Source organism: Lathyrus oleraceus, chromosome 2 (genome assembly GCF_024323335.1).
Source record: "Lathyrus oleraceus cultivar Zhongwan6 chromosome 2, CAAS_Psat_ZW6_1.0, whole genome shotgun sequence".
In the NCBI taxonomy this organism is placed as follows: Eukaryota; Viridiplantae; Streptophyta; class Magnoliopsida; order Fabales; family Fabaceae; genus Lathyrus; species Lathyrus oleraceus.
The window spans coordinates 7,185,513-7,192,216 of NC_066580.1; the positions used below are offsets into that span (position 1 = coordinate 7,185,513).

The 6,704-nt window shown below is 39.1% G+C and overlaps 1 pseudogene; it reads right to left on the reverse strand.

Moving 5' to 3' along the window:
* Positions 1-1,795: 1,795 nt before the first annotated feature.
* LOC127124281 (uncharacterized) lies at positions 1,796-1,895 on the reverse strand (annotated as a pseudogene).
* Between the last annotated feature and the right edge of the window lie 4,809 nt (positions 1,896-6,704).

The window sequence follows — 6,704 nt, forward strand, 5'->3', positions numbered from 1 at the left end:
CCCTTGCAAATTTACCTTTCCCATTTTAGTTTTTAGATATTTTTCGCATAATAGTTTCTACACCGGAAACTATTGTGCAACTTTATACCGGATTTAACCTTACGTTATATTCCAGTTTTATTTCCTTGATTTAATTTACTGTTTAATTGAAGAATCCAAGAACAAATCCTACCGGCTTGTGGTGGAGTGTTCAAGACTATTGTATTACGCATTCAGGTTCTTTAATCATTATTTAATATTTTGTTTTATTATTTATCTATATTATCTGCCTGGAATGAGTCTGTTTATGCATGATATAAATTCTTATTTATTTAGCATGTCTGGCTAATTTGCCCAGGTATCGGTATGTAAAGTAAGCAGAATAAGGGATCAAGACTGAGTCGGTCTATCTAAACTTAAAATCAAAATCAATCTTTTTACGGTCTCAACTTACAGGTTTAATAACAAGATTTTTTTACAAAAGTAAAAGACATAAAGAAGTTAAAACCAATAGAGCGAGAGTTTGAGATTTTAACTGGACAGTGTAAGTTAGGCATTAATTCTAGATCAGGGCGAGAGCAAGTTTTAGAGTTAATTAAATTCTGACCTTTTCCAAAAAGTATTTTTAAAGATTGAATGTGAGGACGAGAGTTAAGCATTTGGATTTGATTATATAACCTAAGTCAACAGAGCGAGAGTTTGAGATAAGGGTGTTTAAAACGGTCAGTATTTTCTTAAAAGGAGTTTCTGCAACTTTATTGTTTTCAAAATATGATTTTTGACTTAATTATAAGTGACAGCTACATTAATATAAAATCATGGTTTATTCAACAGAGCGAGAGTTTGAGATAAAACCTTTAACCAATAAAGTTAACCGAAACGATTCATTTTAAAACCAAGAAACCGACAAAGACTTGATTCCCTAGTTTTGACGAACTACATACCGATATCCGTTTTATTAATATTTAATCTAGATCTTAGTTTAGCTCTTAGTTTTTCCCCAAACAATCAAACATTTTCACCTTAGATTTACGTAGTAACCTTAGATAACGGTATATCGATTCATAAGTCCCTGTGGGATCGATATCTTTTAAAACTACGCGATAGAACTGTGCACTTGCAGTTTGTATCCCATTCTCGACTCACACAGTCGAGCGATCAAGTTTTTGGCGCCGTTGCCGGGGACTTCTATTTAATCGATATCGTAACTCTTCCGTTACGCTGTAGAGACTAAGGTTTCTTTTTCTTCTATTCTTTCTTTCGTTGATTTGTATGCCACGCACTCGCTCTCAAGGCGAGCCGCTCTATTTACGAATCAACGATATCGAACTATATCTCCGAGTCTTACGACGAATTCGGGAATATCGTGCTGAAAACAATCTCCCTCCTATAGACCTTCCTGATCTCAAAGATCTTCCTTCTTTAACCGAGATGGCAGAACCAGCTCGTGCTCTTAGAGATTACGCCGCTCCATCGCAAGATGAACCGCATTCAAGTATTGCTCCGCCCGCAATCGAAGCAAACAACTTTGAACTTAAACCTTCGCTGTTGCAAGCTGTGCAACAGAACCAATTCTCTGGAAATCTTACCGAAGATCCAAACCTTCATTTATCCGTATTTGTCCAATACGCTGATACTGTTAAAGCTAATGGTGTCACTTCAGAGGCAATTCGACTTCGTCTTTTTCCTTTCTCATTAAGAGATAGCGCTAGAAGATGGCTTCAATCACTTCCTTCCAACTCAGTCACCACATGGAACGAGTTGAAGAAAGTTTTTCTTGCCCGATATTTTCCGCCAAGCAAAACAGCTATGTTAAGAGCCCAGATAAACGGATTTAAACAGAAAGACAACGAGTCTCTTTTCGAAGCATGGGAAAGATACAAAGACATGATGAGACTTTGCCCACACCATGGTTTGGAAGACTGGTTAGTAATTCACAATTTTATAATGGTCTCTTATACAATACAAGGTTAACAATAGACGCCGCTGCAGGTGGTGCACTAATGAACAAACCTTATGCTGATGCTTACCAGCTTATCGAGAGCATGGCCCAAACCACTATCAGTGGGGAACCGAACGAACAACGGTGGAAAAACCTCAACCGAAAACTGGCATGTACGAGATAAGTAACCTTGATCACGTTAATGCAAAAGTGGATGCTTTGGTCCAGAAAATTGAAAGTTTAAATGTATCACCTCCAGCCGCCGTGGTTGCTATAACTCAGAATTGCGAGGTCTGTGGAATCCAAGGCCACACTCCTGCGGAATGTCAACTCTTGACTGGAATCCAAGCAGAGCAAGTAAACTATGCTCAAGGAAGCCCCTATTCGAATACCTATAACCCAAATTGGAAGAACCATCCAAACTTTTCATATAAGAGTAATAATGCTTTATACGCACCTGGACAGTCTCCAAATCAAGCCCCATCTATACCTCCGGGATATCAGAAATCCAATCCTAACAATAATACCCCTAGAAAATCCAACTTGGAAATCATGATGGAAAACTTTATAGCTTCCCAACAACAAACCAATAAAGATTTCTTAAACCAGAACATACACACTGGCGAACAACTTAAACAACTAGCAAGCAAAGTAGATGCCTTGGCTACCCATAACAAAATGCTGGAAACGCAAATATCTCAGGTAGCTCAACAACAAGCACCTACTGCTGCACCAACTGGTACATTCCCTGGACAGCCCCAACCTAATCCGAGAAGCCAAGCTCATGCAATTATATTAAGAAGTGGAACGGAAGTGGAAGGACCGTCTGACCCAAGGATAGAAAACCAAAACCCTAAGAAATCAACTGAGGAAAGTGAACCTAAGGAAAAGGAAGAGAGTAATAAGGAAACCCTAGAAAAGAAGGAACCTTATGTACCTCCACCACCTTACAAACCACCTATACCCTACCCTCAAAGGCTTGTTAAAACCAAAGATGTAGGCCAATTTAGAAAATTTGTTGATCTCCTTAAACAATTAAACGTTACAATTCCGTTTACCGAAGCTATTACGCAGATGCCCTCATATGCTAAATTCTTAAAAGAAATTCTTTCTAATAAGAGGAAACTTGAGGATAGCGAAACCGTTACACTCCCTGCCGAATGTAGCGCTATAATCCAAAACATGCCCCCTAAACTCAAGGATCCGAGTAGTTTCTCTATACCCTGTCACATAGGAAAATTTGTCATAGACAAAGCCTTATGCGATTTAGGAGCCGGAATTAGCGTTATGCCTTTATCCATATGTAAGAAACTGGAAATGGGAGAATTAAGACCGACCAAAATGTCTGTGCAATTAGCAGATCGTTCCATCAAATATCCTGTAGGAATCCTTGAAAACGTTCCCGTACGCATATGTCAGTTTTACATTCCCACTGACTTCACAATTATGGACATTAGAGAAGATGATACTACACCTATTATACTAGGAAGACCATTCTTAGCAACTGCCGGTGCAATCATAGACGTAAAACGAGGACGACTCACCTTCGAAGTAGGTGAAGAGAAAATTGAATTCATTCTTTCCCAATTCTTGAAAGCACCTGCAATAGAAGATACATGTTACTTCATGGATATCATCGATGAATGCATAAAAGAAGCAGAGTCAGGAGAAGATAAATCATCAGACTATCTTTTAGAGGACAAATCTAAACAATGCCTAGCAATAACACCGGACCCTACGCAGTGTCTTAACAAACCAACCCCTGATTTGAAAACACTTCCCAAAAATCTGAGATATGAATTCCTAGACTTAGAACTTGAACGACCTGTGATAGTTAATGCCGATCTAGGAAGACTCGAAACAGAAAAACTCCTACATATCTTAAGAAAATACCCAACCGCACTAGGATACCACATAACCGATCTTAAAGGAATAAGCCCTTCTATTTGTATGCACCGCATCATGTTAGAAGAAGACTGTAAAACCTCTAGGGAACACCAGAGAAGACTAAATCCGATCCTAAGTGAGGTAGTAAAGAAAGAAATAACCAAGTTATTGGAAGCAGGTATTATATATCCTATATCTGATAGCAAATGGGTTAGTCCTGTACACGTTGTACCAAAGAAAGGAGGCATAACCGTTATTGAAAACGAAAAAGGAGAAACTATAACTAAACGAATCGAATCGGGATGGAGAATGTGCATTGATTATAGGAAACTAAACAAAGCAACCCGAAAAGATCATTTCCCTTTACCATTCATTGACCAAATGTTAGAACGATTAGCTAAACATTCACATTTCTGTTATCTAGACGGTTATTCAGGCTTCTTTCAAATACCAATTCACCCTGATGACCAAGAAAAGACAACATTCACATGCCCTTTTGGTACCTTCGCTTATAGACAAATGCTGTTTGGTCTGTGTAATGCCCCTGCAACTTTTCAAAGATGCATGATGGCAATATTCGCCGACTTTCTCGAAAACATCATGGAAGTATTTATGGATGACTTTTCTGTATACGGACAAAGTTTCGAAGAATGCCTTGAAAACCTAGAAAGAGTTCTTGAGCGATGTGTAAAAGTAAACTTAGTACTTAATTGGGAAAAGTGCCACTTTATGGTACAAGAAGGAATTATTTTAGGACACATCATCTCGAACAGAGGAATTGAAGTAGACAAAGCCAAAATAGAGGTAATCGAAAATCTTCAACCCCCAACAACCGTGAGAGAAGTACGAAGCTTTTTAGGACACGCCGGTTTTTACCGACGATTCATCAAAGACTTCTCTAAGATAACTAAACCCTTAACCGGACTGTTGATGAAAGATGCTGAATTCATATTCGACGATAACTGTTTAAAAGCATTTCAAACTCTCAAACAAGCATTGATCTCCGCACCCATTATGCAGACACCAGACTGGAATGAACCATTCGAAATAATGTGCGATGCCAGTGATTATGCTGTAGGTGCTGTTCTAGGACAAAGAAAGGATAAAAAGCTCCACGTTATATATTACGCTAGCAGAACCCTGGATGAAGCACAGATGAATTATGCCACAACCGAGAAAGAACTCCTAGCAGTGGTATTTGCGCTAGATAAATTTCGTTCTTACTTGGTAGGAGCCAAAATAATAGTTTACACCGATCACGCTGCTATCAGGTACCTTTTAACAAAAAAGGATGCTAAACCTAGACTCCTAAGATGGATCTTGTTACTACAAGAATTCGACTTAGAAATCAAGGACAAGAAAGGAACTGACAACGTAGTAGCAGACCACCTCTCTAGACTTGAGAACCTTGAACCGGAAAGAACATCCATTAATGATGATTTCTCGTATGACAAACTCATAGCTACTTTGGAAGAGAACAACTCCGACATGCAAGTAGAAACCACCTTAGCTATATCTGTCACACCATGGTACGCTGATCTAGTCAATTATTTAGCTACCGGAATAGTTCCACCTACTTTATCTTACCAGCAGAAGAAACGATTCTTCCACGACATAAAACACTATTACTGGGATGATCCCTTACTTTTCAAAAGAGGCCCCGATGGTATTTTCCGTCGATGTATACCCGAAGAAGAGGTAGAAAATATAATCCAACACTGTCACTCCGCTCCTTATGGTGGACACACAAGTACATCCAAGACCTGCTCTAAAATCCTACAAGCTGGCTTTTATTGGCCAACTATTTGGAAGGACGTGCATACGGCTATTAAGGAGTGTGACAGATGTCAACGCACGGGAAACATATCTAGACGTGACGAGATGCCACAAAAAGGTATTTTGGAAGTAGAGATTTTTGACGTGTGGGGGATAGACTTCATGGGACCTTTCCCATCCTCTTTCGGTAACAAATACATACTTGTGGCAGTTGACTACGTATCAAAGTGGATCGAAGCTATAGCTTCTCCAACAAATGACACCCGAGTAGTAACTAGACTCTTTAAAAATATAATATTTCCGAGATTTGGCATCCCAAGAATAGTAGTCAGTGATGGTGGATCGCACTTTATATCCAAGGTACTCGAAAAACTACTACTTAAATATGGAGTGAGACATAGGATAGCAACACCTTACCACCCTCAAACCAGTGGACAAGTGGAAGTGTCTAACAGGGAAATCAAGCAAATTCTAGAAAAAACGGTCGCCACTTCAAGGAAAGATTGGTCATTGAAATTACCAGAAGCTTTGTGGGCATATCGAACTGCTTATAAAACCCCCATAGGGACGACCCCATTTAAGCTCATTTATGGAAAATCCTGTCACCTCCCGGTAGAATTAGAACATAAAGCCTATTGGGCTATTAGAAATTTAAATTTGAATTATAAAGCCGCCGGTGAAAAGAGAATCCTTGACATAAACGAATTAGAGGAACTCAGAAGAGACGCCTATGAAAATGCCAAAATCTATAAAGAAAGAACAAAACAATGGCATGACAAGCGTATATCAAGGAAAATCTTCAAGCAAGGCGACACAGTACTTTTATTTAACTCTAGACTAAAGTTATTCCCGGGAAAACTACGATCCAGATGGTCAGGACCTTTTCATATCACTAAAATCTTTCCCAGTGGAGCGGTAGAAATAAAAGGACAATCTACAGAACCGTTCACCGTAAACGGGCAACGTCTGAAACACTATCACTATGCGGAAACCAACGAGGATTCGCAAATTCTACACTTAGACGAAACGCCCCCAGGACTCATAGACTATATTTAACAGTTTCTTTGTCGAGCTTGCGACATTTAAACAAAGCGCTTAGTGGGAGACAACCCACAAATTA